Here is a 13,993-nt window from a genome sequence, read left to right on the forward strand (position 1 = left end):
CTCAATATATCACAGTGGATTCTGTCTTGCAGTGATATTTTCTTTTGCCTCTATCCTATCATGCACTAGGCTCTTCTTCCTTCAAAATGTACTGGAGAGAACCAATGTAGGAAATCTAAAGTACTTTTAAAACCCAGTTGCGAAGTCAAATTCCCGACTGATAGCGATCTCTGACATCTAGCCATGACAACTACTACTGTGGACTGGATTGTGGTTTAAGTATGTCGTGTTTAGAGCTTCTCAATATATCACAGTGGATTCTGTCTTGCAGTGATATTTTCTTTTGTCTCTATCCTATCATGCACTAGGCTCTTCTTCCTTCAAACTGTACTGGAGAGAACCAATGTAGGAAATGTAAAGTACTTTTAAAACCCAGTTGCGAAGTCAACTTCCCGACTGATAGCGATCTCTGACATCTAGCCATGACAACTACTACTGTGGACTGGATTGTGGTTTAAGTGTGTCGTGTTTAGAGCTTCTCAATATATCACAGTGGATTCTGTCTTGCAGTGATATTTTCTTTTGTCTCTATGCTATCATGCACTAGGCTCTTCTTCCTTCAAAATGTACTGGAGAGAACCAATGTAGGAAATCTAAAGTACTTTTAAAACCCAGTTGCGAAGTCAAATTCCCGACTGATAGCGATCTCTGACATCTAGCCATGACAACTACTACTGTGGACTGGATTGTGGTTTAAGTGTGTCGTGTTTAGAGCTTCTCAATATATCACAGTGGATTCTGTCTTGCAGTGATATTTTCTTTTGTCTCTATCCTATCATGCACTAGGCTCTTCTTCCTTCAAAATGTACTGGAGAGAACCAATGTAGGAAATCTAAAGTACTTTTAAAACCCAGTTGCGAAGTCAAATTCCCGACTGATAGCGATCTCTGACATCTAGCCATGACAACTACTACTGTGGACTGGATTGCGGTTTAAGTGTGTCTTGTTTAGAGATTCTCAATATATCACAGTGGATTCTGTCTTGCAGTGATATTTTCTTTTGTCTCTATCCTATCATGCACTAGGCTCTTCATCCTTCAAAATGTACTGGAGAGAACCAATGTAGGAAATCTAAAGTACTTTTAAAACCCAGTTGCGAAGTCAAATTCCCGACTGATAGCGATCTCTGACATCTAGCCATGACAACTACTACTGTGGACTGGATTGTGGTTTAAGTGTGTCGTGTTTAGAGCTTCTCAATACATCACAGTGGACTCTGTCTTGCAGTAGTATTTGCTTTTGTCTCTATCCTATCATGCACTAGGCTCTTCTTCCTTCAAAATGTACTGGAGAGAACCAATGTAGGAAATCTAAAGTACTTTTAAAACCCAGTTGCGAAGTCAAATTCCCGACTGATAGCGATCTCTGACATCTAGCCATGACAACTACTACTGTGGACTGGATTGTGGTTTAAGTGTGTCTTGTTTAGAGCTTCTCAATATATCACAGTGGATTCTGTCTTGCAGTGATATTTTCTTTTGTCTCTATCCTATCATGCACTGGGCTCTTCTTCCTTCAAAATGTACTGGAGAGAACCAATGTAGGAAATCTAAAGTACTTTTAAAACCCAGTTGCGAAGTCAAATTCCCGACTGATAGCGATCTCTGACATCTAGCCATGACAACTACTACTGTGGACTGGATTGTGGTTTAAGTGTGTCGTGTTTAGAGCTTCTCAATACATCACAGTGGACTCTGTCTTGCAGTAGTATTTGCTTTTGTCTCTATCCTATCATGCACTAGGCTCTTCTTCCTTCAAAATGTACTGGAGAGAACCAATGTAGGAAATCTAAAGTACTTTTAAAACCCAGTTGCGAAGTCAACTTCCCGACTGATAGCGATCTCTGACATCTAGCCATGACAACTACTACTGTGGATTGGATTGTGGTTTAAGTGTGTCGTGTTTAGAGCTTCTCAATACATCACAGTGGACTCTGTCTTGCAGTAGTATTTGCTTTTGTCTCTATCCTATCATGCACTAGGCTCTTCTTCCTTCAAAATGTACTGGAGAGAACCAATGTAGGAAATCTAAAGTACTTTTAAAACCCAGTTGCGAAGTCAAATTCCCGACTGATAGCGATCTCTGACATCTAGCCATGACAACTACTACTGTGGACTGGATTGTGGTTTAAGTGTGTCGTGTTTAGAGCTTCTCAATATATCACAGTGGATTCTGTCTTGCAGTGATATTTTCTTTTGTCTCTATCCTATCATGCACTAGGCTCTTCTTCCTTCAAACTGTACTGGAGAGAACCAATGTAGGAAATCTAAAGTACTTTTAAAACCCAGTTGCGAAGTCAAATTCCCGACTGATAGCGATCTCTGACATCTAGCCATGACAACTACTACTGTGGACTGGATTGTGGTTTAAGTGTGTCGTGTTTATTGCTTCTCAATACATCACAGTGGACTCTGTCTTGCAGTAGTATTTGCTTTTGTCTCTATCCTATCATGCACTAGGCACTTCTTCCTTCAAAATGTACTGGAGAGAACCAATGTAGGAAATCTAAAGTACTTTTAAAACCCAGTTGCGAAGTCAAATTCCCGACTGATAGGGATCTCTGACATCTAGCCATGACAACTACTACTGTGGACTGGATTGTGGTTTAAGTGTGTCGTGTTTAGAGCTTCTCAATACATCACAGTGGACTCTGTCTTGTAGTAGTATTTGCTTTTGTCTCTATCCTATCATGCACTAGGCTCTTCTTCCTTCAAAATGTACTGGAGAGAACCAATGTAGGAAATCTAAAGTACTTTTAAAACCCAGTTGCGAAGTCAAATTCCCGACTGATAGCGATCTCTGACATCTAGCCATGACAACTACTACTGTGGACTGGATTGTGGTTTAAGTGTGTCGTGTTTAGAGCTTCTCAATACATCACAGTGGACTCTGTCTTGCAGTAGTATTTGCTTTTGTCTCTATCCTATCATGCACTAGGCTCTTCTTCCTTCAAAATGTACTGGAGAGAACCAATGTAGGAAATCTAAAGTACTTTTAAAACCCAGTTGCGAAGTCAAATTCCCGACTGATAGCGATCTCTGACATCTAGCCATGACAACTACTACTGTGGACTGGATTGTGGTTTAAGTGTGTCGTGTTTAGAGCTTCTCAATACATCACAGTGGACTCTGTCTTGCAGTAGTATTTGCTTTTGTCTCTATCCTATCATGCACTAGGCTCTTCTTCCTTCAAAATGTACTGGAGAGAACCAATGTAGGAAATCTAAAGTACTTTTAAAACCCAGTTGCGAAGTCAAATTCCCGACTGATAGCGATCTCTGACATCTAGCCATGACAACTACTACTGTGGACTGGATTGTGGTTTAAGTGTGTCTTGTTTAGAGCTTCTCAATATATCACAGTGGATTCTGTCTTGCAGTGATATTTTCTTTTGTCTCTATCCTATCATGCACTAGGCTCTTCTTCCTTCAAAATGTACTGGAGAGAACCAATGTAGGAAATCTAAAGTACTTTTAAAACCCAGTTGCGAAGTCAAATTCCCGACTGACAGCGATCTCTGACATCTAGCCATGACAACTACTACTGTGGACTGGATTGTGGTTTAAGTGTGTCGTGTTTAGAGCTTCTCAATATATCACAGTGGATTCTGTCTTGCAGTGATATTTTCTTTTGTCTCTATCCTATCATGCACTAGGCTCTTCTTCCTTCAAAATGTACTGGAGAGAACCAATGTAGGAAATGTAAAGTATTTTTAAAACCCAGTTGCGAAGTCAAATTCCCGACTGATAGCGATCTCTGACATCTAGCCATGACAACTACTACTGTGGACTGGATTGTGGTTTAAGTGTGTCTTGTTTAGAGCTTCTCAATATATCACAGTGGATTCTGTCTTGCAGTGATATTTTCTTTTGTCTCTATCCTATCATGCACTAGGCTCTTCTTCCTTCAAAATGTACTGGAGAGAACCAATGTAGGAAATCTAAAGTACTTTTAAAACCCAGTTGCGAAGTCAAATTCCCGACTGATAGCGATCTCTGACATCTAGCCATGACAACTACTACTGTGGACTGGATTGTGGTTTAAGTGTGTCGTGTTTAGAGCTTCTCAATACATCACAGTGGACTCTGTCTTGCAGTAGTATTTGCTTTTGTCTCTATCCTATCATGCACTAGGCTCTTCTTCCTTCAAAATGTACTGGAGAGAACCAATGTAGGAAATCTAAAGTACTTTTAAAACCCAGTTGCGAAGTCAAATTCCCGACTGATAGCGATCTCTGACATCTAGCCATGACAACTACTACTGTGGACTGGATTGTGGTTTAAGTGTGTCTTGTTTAGAGCTTCTCAATATATCACAGTGGATTCTGTCTTGCAGTGATATTTTCTTTTGTCTCTATGCTATCATGCACTAGGCTCTTCTTCCTTCAAAATGTACTGGAGAGAACCAATGTAGGAAATCTAAAGTACTTTTAAAACCCAGTTGCGAAGTCAAATTCCCGACTGATAGCGATCTCTGACATCTAGCCATGACAACTACTACTGTGGACTGGATTGTGGTTTAAGTGTGTCGTGTTTAGAGCTTCTCAATACATCACAGTGGACTCTGTCTTGCAGTAGTATTTGCTTTTGTCTCCATCCTATCATGCACTAGGCTCTTCTTCCTTCAAAATGTACTGGAGAGAACCAATGTAGGAAATCTAAAGTACTTTTAAAACCCAGTTGCGAAGTCAAATTCCCGACTGATAGCGATCTCTGACATCTAGCCATGACAACTACTACTGTGGACTGGATTGTGGTTTAAGTGTGTCGTGTTTAGAGCTTCTCAATACATCACAGTGGACTCTGTCTTGCAGTAGTATTTGCTTTTGTCTCCATCCTATCATGCACTAGGCTCTTCTTCCTTCAAAATGTACTGGAGAGAACCAATGTAGGAAATCTAAAGTACTTTTAAAACCCAGTTGCGAAGTCAAATTCCCGACTGATAGCGATCTCTGACATCTAGCCATGACAACTACTACTGTGGACTGGATTGTGGTTTAAGTGTGTCGTGTTTAGAGCTTCTCAATACATCACAGTGGACTCTGTCTTGCAGTAGTATTTGCTTTTGTCTCTATCCTATCATGCACTAGGCTCTTCTTCCTTCAAAATGTACTGGAGAGAACCAATGTAGGAAATCTAAAGTACTTTTAAAACCCAGTTGCGAAGTCAAATTCCCGACTGATAGCGATCTCTGACATCTAGCCATGACAACTACTACTGTGGACTGGATTGTGGTTTAAGTGTGTCGTGTTTAGAGCTTCTCAATACATCACAGTGGACTCTGTCTTGCAGTAGTATTTGCTTTTGTCTCTATCCTATCATGCACTAGGCTCTTCTTCCTTCAAAATGTACTGGAGAGAACCAATGTAGGAAATCTAAAGTACTTTTAAAACCCAGTTGCGAAGTCAAATTCCCGACTGATAGCGATCTCTGACATCTAGCCATGACAACTACTACTGTGGACTGGATTGTGGTTTAAGTGTGTCGTGTTTAGAGCTTCTCAATATATCACAGTGGATTCTGTCTTGCAGTGATATTTTCTTTTGTCTCTATCCTATCATGCACTAGGCTCTTCTTCCTTCAAAATGTACTGGAGAGAACCAATGTAGGAAATCTAAAGTACTTTTAAAACCCAGTTGCGAAGTCAAATTCCCGACTGATAGCGATCTCTGACATCTAGCCATGACAACTACTACTGTGGACTGGATTGTGGTTTAAGTGTGTCGTGTTTAGAGCTTCTCAATACATCACAGTGGACTCTGTCTTGCAGTAGTATTTGCTTTTGTCTCTATCCTATCATGCACTAGGCTCTTCTTCCTTCAAAATGTACTGGAGAGAACCAATGTAGGAAATGTAAAGTATTTTTAAAACCCAGTTGCGAAGTCAACTTCCCGACTGATAGCGATCTCTGACATCTAGCCATGACAACTACTACTGTGGACTGGATTGTGGTTTAAGTGTGTCGTGTTTAGAGCTTCTCAATATATCACAGTGGATTCTGTCTTGCAGTGATATTTTCTTTTGTCTCTATCCTATCATGCACTAGGCTCTTCTTCCTTCAAAATGTACTGGAGAGAACCAATGTAGGAAATCTAAAGTACTTTTAAAACCCAGTTGCGAAGTCAAATTCCCGACTGATAGCGATCTCTGACATCTAGCCATGACAACTACTACTGTGGACTGGATTGCGGTTTAAGTGTGTCTTGTTTAGAGATTCTCAATATATCACAGTGGATTCTGTCTTGCAGTGATATTTTCTTTTGTCTCTATCCTATCATGCACTAGGCTCTTCATCCTTCAAAATGTACTGGAGAGAACCAATGTAGGAAATCTAAAGTACTTTTAAAACCCAGTTGCGAAGTCAAATTCCCGACTGATAGCGATCTCTGACATCTAGCCATGACAACTACTACTGTGGACTGGATTGTGGTTTAAGTGTGTCGTGTTTAGAGCTTCTCAATACATCACAGTGGACTCTGTCTTGCAGTAGTATTTGCTTTTGTCTCTATCCTATCATGCACTAGGCTCTTCTTCCTTCAAAATGTACTGGAGAGAACCAATGTAGGAAATCTAAAGTACTTTTAAAACCCAGTTGCGAAGTCAAATTCCCGACTGATAGCGATCTCTGACATCTAGCCATGACAACTACTACTGTGGACTGGATTGTGGTTTAAGTGTGTCTTGTTTAGAGCTTCTCAATATATCACAGTGGATTCTGTCTTGCAGTGATATTTTCTTTTGTCTCTATCCTATCATGCACTGGGCTCTTCTTCCTTCAAAATGTACTGGAGAGAACCAATGTAGGAAATCTAAAGTACTTTTAAAACCCAGTTGCGAAGTCAAATTCCCGACTGATAGCGATCTCTGACATCTAGCCATGACAACTACTACTGTGGACTGGATTGTGGTTTAAGTGTGTCGTGTTTAGAGCTTCTCAATACATCACAGTGGACTCTGTCTTGCAGTAGTATTTGCTTTTGTCTCTATCCTATCATGCACTAGGCTCTTCTTCCTTCAAAATGTACTGGAGAGAACCAATGTAGGAAATCTAAAGTACTTTTAAAACCCAGTTGCGAAGTCAACTTCCCGACTGATAGCGATCTCTGACATCTAGCCATGACAACTACTACTGTGGATTGGATTGTGGTTTAAGTGTGTCGTGTTTAGAGCTTCTCAATACATCACAGTGGACTCTGTCTTGCAGTAGTATTTGCTTTTGTCTCTATCCTATCATGCACTAGGCTCTTCTTCCTTCAAAATGTACTGGAGAGAACCAATGTAGGAAATCTAAAGTACTTTTAAAACCCAGTTGCGAAGTCAAATTCCCGACTGATAGCGATCTCTGACATCTAGCCATGACAACTACTACTGTGGACTGGATTGTGGTTTAAGTGTGTCGTGTTTAGAGCTTCTCAATATATCACAGTGGATTCTGTCTTGCAGTGATATTTTCTTTTGTCTCTATCCTATCATGCACTAGGCTCTTCTTCCTTCAAACTGTACTGGAGAGAACCAATGTAGGAAATCTAAAGTACTTTTAAAACCCAGTTGCGAAGTCAAATTCCCGACTGATAGCGATCTCTGACATCTAGCCATGACAACTACTACTGTGGACTGGATTGTGGTTTAAGTGTGTCGTGTTTATTGCTTCTCAATACATCACAGTGGACTCTGTCTTGCAGTAGTATTTGCTTTTGTCTCTATCCTATCATGCACTAGGCACTTCTTCCTTCAAAATGTACTGGAGAGAACCAATGTAGGAAATCTAAAGTACTTTTAAAACCCAGTTGCGAAGTCAAATTCCCGACTGATAGGGATCTCTGACATCTAGCCATGACAACTACTACTGTGGACTGGATTGTGGTTTAAGTGTGTCGTGTTTAGAGCTTCTCAATACATCACAGTGGACTCTGTCTTGTAGTAGTATTTGCTTTTGTCTCTATCCTATCATGCACTAGGCTCTTCTTCCTTCAAAATGTACTGGAGAGAACCAATGTAGGAAATCTAAAGTACTTTTAAAACCCAGTTGCGAAGTCAAATTCCCGACTGATAGCGATCTCTGACATCTAGCCATGACAACTACTACTGTGGACTGGATTGTGGTTTAAGTGTGTCGTGTTTAGAGCTTCTCAATACATCACAGTGGACTCTGTCTTGCAGTAGTATTTGCTTTTGTCTCTATCCTATCATGCACTAGGCTCTTCTTCCTTCAAAATGTACTGGAGAGAACCAATGTAGGAAATCTAAAGTACTTTTAAAACCCAGTTGCGAAGTCAAATTCCCGACTGATAGCGATCTCTGACATCTAGCCATGACAACTACTACTGTGGACTGGATTGTGGTTTAAGTGTGTCGTGTTTAGAGCTTCTCAATACATCACAGTGGACTCTGTCTTGCAGTAGTATTTGCTTTTGTCTCTATCCTATCATGCACTAGGCTCTTCTTCCTTCAAAATGTACTGGAGAGAACCAATGTAGGAAATCTAAAGTACTTTTAAAACCCAGTTGCGAAGTCAAATTCCCGACTGATAGCGATCTCTGACATCTAGCCATGACAACTACTACTGTGGACTGGATTGTGGTTTAAGTGTGTCTTGTTTAGAGCTTCTCAATATATCACAGTGGATTCTGTCTTGCAGTGATATTTTCTTTTGTCTCTATCCTATCATGCACTAGGCTCTTCTTCCTTCAAAATGTACTGGAGAGAACCAATGTAGGAAATCTAAAGTACTTTTAAAACCCAGTTGCGAAGTCAAATTCCCGACTGACAGCGATCTCTGACATCTAGCCATGACAACTACTACTGTGGACTGGATTGTGGTTTAAGTGTGTCGTGTTTAGAGCTTCTCAATATATCACAGTGGATTCTGTCTTGCAGTGATATTTTCTTTTGTCTCTATCCTATCATGCACTAGGCTCTTCTTCCTTCAAAATGTACTGGAGAGAACCAATGTAGGAAATGTAAAGTATTTTTAAAACCCAGTTGCGAAGTCAAATTCCCGACTGATAGCGATCTCTGACATCTAGCCATGACAACTACTACTGTGGACTGGATTGTGGTTTAAGTGTGTCTTGTTTAGAGCTTCTCAATATATCACAGTGGATTCTGTCTTGCAGTGATATTTTCTTTTGTCTCTATCCTATCATGCACTAGGCTCTTCTTCCTTCAAAATGTACTGGAGAGAACCAATGTAGGAAATCTAAAGTACTTTTAAAACCCAGTTGCGAAGTCAAATTCCCGACTGATAGCGATCTCTGACATCTAGCCATGACAACTACTACTGTGGACTGGATTGTGGTTTAAGTGTGTCGTGTTTAGAGCTTCTCAATACATCACAGTGGACTCTGTCTTGCAGTAGTATTTGCTTTTGTCTCTATCCTATCATGCACTAGGCTCTTCTTCCTTCAAAATGTACTGGAGAGAACCAATGTAGGAAATCTAAAGTACTTTTAAAACCCAGTTGCGAAGTCAAATTCCCGACTGATAGCGATCTCTGACATCTAGCCATGACAACTACTACTGTGGACTGGATTGTGGTTTAAGTGTGTCTTGTTTAGAGCTTCTCAATATATCACAGTGGATTCTGTCTTGCAGTGATATTTTCTTTTGTCTCTATGCTATCATGCACTAGGCTCTTCTTCCTTCAAAATGTACTGGAGAGAACCAATGTAGGAAATCTAAAGTACTTTTAAAACCCAGTTGCGAAGTCAAATTCCCGACTGATAGCGATCTCTGACATCTAGCCATGACAACTACTACTGTGGACTGGATTGTGGTTTAAGTGTGTCGTGTTTAGAGCTTCTCAATACATCACAGTGGACTCTGTCTTGCAGTAGTATTTGCTTTTGTCTCCATCCTATCATGCACTAGGCTCTTCTTCCTTCAAAATGTACTGGAGAGAACCAATGTAGGAAATCTAAAGTACTTTTAAAACCCAGTTGCGAAGTCAAATTCCCGACTGATAGCGATCTCTGACATCTAGCCATGACAACTACTACTGTGGACTGGATTGTGGTTTAAGTGTGTCGTGTTTAGAGCTTCTCAATACATCACAGTGGACTCTGTCTTGCAGTAGTATTTGCTTTTGTCTCCATCCTATCATGCACTAGGCTCTTCTTCCTTCAAAATGTACTGGAGAGAACCAATGTAGGAAATCTAAAGTACTTTTAAAACCCAGTTGCGAAGTCAAATTCCCGACTGATAGCGATCTCTGACATCTAGCCATGACAACTACTACTGTGGACTGGATTGTGGTTTAAGTGTGTCGTGTTTAGAGCTTCTCAATACATCACAGTGGACTCTGTCTTGCAGTAGTATTTGCTTTTGTCTCTATCCTATCATGCACTAGGCTCTTCTTCCTTCAAAATGTACTGGAGAGAACCAATGTAGGAAATCTAAAGTACTTTTAAAACCCAGTTGCGAAGTCAAATTCCCGACTGATAGCGATCTCTGACATCTAGCCATGACAACTACTACTGTGGACTGGATTGTGGTTTAAGTGTGTCGTGTTTAGAGCTTCTCAATACATCACAGTGGACTCTGTCTTGCAGTAGTATTTGCTTTTGTCTCTATCCTATCATGCACTAGGCTCTTCTTCCTTCAAAATGTACTGGAGAGAACCAATGTAGGAAATCTAAAGTACTTTTAAAACCCAGTTGCGAAGTCAAATTCCCGACTGATAGCGATCTCTGACATCTAGCCATGACAACTACTACTGTGGACTGGATTGTGGTTTAAGTGTGTCGTGTTTAGAGCTTCTCAATATATCACAGTGGATTCTGTCTTGCAGTGATATTTTCTTTTGTCTCTATCCTATCATGCACTAGGCTCTTCTTCCTTCAAAATGTACTGGAGAGAACCAATGTAGGAAATCTAAAGTACTTTTAAAACCCAGTTGCGAAGTCAAATTCCCGACTGATAGCGATCTCTGACATCTAGCCATGACAACTACTACTGTGGACTGGATTGTGGTTTAAGTGTGTCGTGTTTAGAGCTTCTCAATACATCACAGTGGACTCTGTCTTGCAGTAGTATTTGCTTTTGTCTCTATCCTATCATGCACTAGGCTCTTCTTCCTTCAAAATGTACTGGAGAGAACCAATGTAGGAAATGTAAAGTATTTTTAAAACCCAGTTGCGAAGTCAACTTCCCGACTGATAGCGATCTCTGACATCTAGCCATGACAACTACTACTGTGGACTGGATTGTGGTTTAAGTGTGTCGTGTTTAGAGCTTCTCAATATATCACAGTGGATTCTGTCTTGCAGTGATATTTTCTTTTGTCTCTATCCTATCATGCACTAGGCTCTTCTTCCTTCAAAATGTACTGGAGAGAACCAATGTAGGAAATCTAAAGTACTTTTAAAACCCAGTTGCGAAGTCAAATTCCCGACTGATAGCGATCTCTGACATCTAGCCATGACAACTACTACTGTGGACTGGATTGTGGTTTAAGTGTGTCGTGTTTAGAGCTTCTCAATACATCACAGTGGACTCTGTCTTGCAGTAGTATTTGCTTTTGTCTCTATCCTATCATGCACTAGGCTCTTCTTCCTTCAAAATGTACTGGAGAGAACCAATGTAGGAAATGTAAAGTATTTTTAAAACCCAGTTGCGAAGTCAACTTCCCGACTGATAGCGATCTCTGACATCTAGCCATGACAACTACTACTGTGGACTGGATTGTGGTTTAAGTGTGTCGTGTTTAGAGCTTCTCAATATATCACAGTGGACTCTGTCTTGCAGTGATATTTTCTTTTGTCTCTATCCTATCATGCACTAGGCTCTTCTTCCTTCAAAATGTACTGGAGAGAACCAATGTAGGAAATGTAAAGTATTTTTAAAACCCAGTTGCGAAGTCAACTTCCCGACTGATAGCGATCTCTGACATCTAGCCATGACAACTACTACTGTGGACTGGATTGTGGTTTAAGTGTGTCGTGTTTAGAGCTTCTCAATATATCACAGTGGATTCTGTCTTGCAGTGATATTTTCTTTTGTCTCTATCCTATCATGCACTAGGCTCTTCTTCCTTCAAAATGTACTGGAGAGAACCAATGTAGGAAATGTAAAGTATTTTTAAAACCCAGTTGCGAAGTCAACTTCCCGACTGATAGCGATCTCTGACATCTAGCCATGACAACTACTACTGTGGACTGGATTGTGGTTTAAGTGTGTCGTGTTTAGAGCTTCTCAATATATCACAGTGGATTCTGTCTTGCAGTGATATTTTCTTTTGTCTCTATCCTATCATGCACTAGGCTCTTCTTCCTTCAAAATGTACTGGAGAGAACCAATGTAGGAAATCTAAAGTACTTTTAAAACCCAGTTGCGAAGTCAAATTCCCGACTGATAGCGATCTCTGACATCTAGCCATGACAACTACTACTGTGGACTGGATTGTGGTTTAAGTGTGTCGTGTTTAGAGCTTCTCAATATATCACAGTGGATTCTGTCTGGCAGTGATATTCTCTTTTGTCTCTATCCTATCATGCTCTAGGCTCTTCTTCCTTCAAAATGTACTGGAGAGAACCAATGTAGGAAATCTAAAGTACTTTTAAAACCCAGTTGCGAAGTCAAATTCCCGACTGATAGCGATCTCTGACATCTAGCCATGACAACTACTACTGTGGACTAGATTGTGGTTTAAGTATGTCGTGTTTAGAGCTTCTCAATATATCACAGTGGATTCTGTCTTGCAGTGATATTTTCTTTTGTCTCTATCCTATCATGCACTAGGCTCTTCTTCCTTCAAAATGTACTGGAGAGAACCAATGTAGGAAATCTAAAGTACTTTTAAAACCCAGTTGCGAAGTCAACTTCCCGACTGATAGCGATCTCTGACATCTAGCCATGACAACTACTACTGTGGACTGGATTGTGGTTTAAGTGTGTCGTGTTTAGAGCTTCTCAATATATCACAGTGGATTCTGTCTGGCAGTGATATTCTCTTTCGTCTCTATCCTATCATGCACTAGGCTCTTTTTCCTTCAAAATGTACTGGAGAGAACCAATGTAGGAAATCTAAAGTACTTTTAAAACCCAGTTGCGAAGTCAAATTCCCGACTGATAGCGATCTCTGACATCTAGCCATGACAACTACTACTGTGGACTGGATTGTGGTTTAAGTATGTCGTGTTTAGAGCTTCTCAATATATCACAGTGGATTCTGTCTTGCAGTGATATTTTCTTTTGTCTCTATCCTATCATGCACTAGGCTCTTCTTCCTTCAAAATGTACTGGAGAGAACCAATGTAGGAAATCTAAAGTACTTTTAAAACCCAGTTGCGAAGTCAACTTCCCGACTGATAGCGATCTCTGACATCTAGCCATGACAACTACTACTGTGGACTGGATTGTGGTTTAAGTGTGTCGTGTTTAGAGCTTCTCAATATATCACAGTGGACTCTGTCTTGCAGTAGTATTTCCTTTTGTCTCTATCCTATCATGCACTAGGCTCTTCTTCCTTCAAAATGTACTGGAGAGAACCAATGTAGGAAATCTAAAGTACTTTTAAAACCCAGTTGCGAAGTCAAATTCCCGACTGATAGCGATCTCTGACATCTAGCCATGACAACTACTACTGTGGACTGGATTGTGGTTTAAGTGTGTCGTGTTTAGAGCTTCTCAATATATCACAGTGGATTCTGTCTGGCAGTGATATTCTCTTTCGTCTCTATCCTATCATGCACTAGGCTCTTTTTCCTTCAAAATGTACTGGAGAGAACCAATGTAGGAAATCTAAAGTACTTTTAAAACCCAGTTGCGAAGTCAAATTCCCGACTGATAGCGATCTCTGACATCTAGCCATGACAACTACTACTGTGGACTGGATTGTGGTTTAAGTATGTCGTGTTTAGAGCTTCTCAATATATCACAGTGGATTCTGTCTTGCAGTGATATTTTCTTTTGTCTCTATCCTATCATGCACTAGGCTCTTCTTCCTTCAAAATGTACTGGAGAGAACCAATGTAGGAAATCTAAAGTACTTTTAAA

The 13,993-nt window shown here is 40.3% G+C and overlaps 1 protein-coding gene across 1 annotated transcript in view; it reads right to left on the bottom strand.

Moving 5' to 3' along the window:
* LOC126299343 (protein tyrosine phosphatase domain-containing protein 1-like) overlaps positions 1 to 13,993 on the bottom strand; it is a 584,390-nt gene that overhangs the window by 220,463 nt on the left and 349,934 nt on the right. The window lies entirely within an intron of this gene.

This window comes from Schistocerca gregaria, chromosome X (assembly GCF_023897955.1).
Source record: "Schistocerca gregaria isolate iqSchGreg1 chromosome X, iqSchGreg1.2, whole genome shotgun sequence".
Taxonomy (NCBI): Eukaryota; Metazoa; Arthropoda; class Insecta; order Orthoptera; family Acrididae; genus Schistocerca; species Schistocerca gregaria.